The sequence below is a fragment of the Nannospalax galili genome, unplaced genomic scaffold, assembly GCF_000622305.1.
Source record: "Nannospalax galili isolate Female #2095 unplaced genomic scaffold, S.galili_v1.0 scaffold213, whole genome shotgun sequence".
Classification (NCBI taxonomy): domain Eukaryota; kingdom Metazoa; phylum Chordata; class Mammalia; order Rodentia; family Spalacidae; genus Nannospalax; species Nannospalax galili.
The window spans coordinates 2,613,041-2,613,726 of record NW_008335195.1 but is presented as its reverse complement, the minus strand read 5'-3'; positions in this window follow the sequence as shown (position 1 = coordinate 2,613,726).

Below are 686 nucleotides of genomic sequence, written 5' to 3'. Positions count from 1 at the left end.
TCCTGGGCTTTTTTAGTTGGGAGGTTTTGTATTACTGTTTCAATTTCTTTTAATTAAGCTGTTTAATCTTATTTAAGATTATTATCTTAAATATTAAGATATTTGATTAATCTTAATTTATTTAATTAAGCGGTCTGTCAATCTGGTTTATCTTGTCAAAGAACTAGCTCTTGGATTTATTGATTCTTTGTATTGTTTTGTTTCGATTTCATAAATTTCTGCCCTGGTTTTTGTTATTTCTTCTTATCTGCTGGGTTTGGGTTTCATTTGTTGTTGCTTTTCAAGTGTCTTGAGTTGCAGTGTTAAGTCATTTATTTGTGTTCCTTCTGATTTTTTGATGTAGACACTTAGAGCTGTAAACTTCCCTCTAAGGACAGCTTTCAGCTTGTCCCAGAGGTTTTGTTGTGTTGTATTATCCTTTTCATTTAGTTGCAGGAATACTTTTATTTCTTTCTTAATTGCTCTTTTCACCCATTCATTATTCAGGAGTGTATTGTTTAATCTCCATGTGTTCATGTGGTGACTAGGGCTTCTTCTGGTGTTTATTGTAAGCTTTATTGCATTGTAGTCTGATAGAATGCATGGTATTATTTTACTGTTTTTGTATTTGTTGAGGTTTGTTTTGTGCCCCAGTATATGGTCAATTTTGGAGAAGGTTCCATGGGGTGCTGAATAGAAAGTGTTTC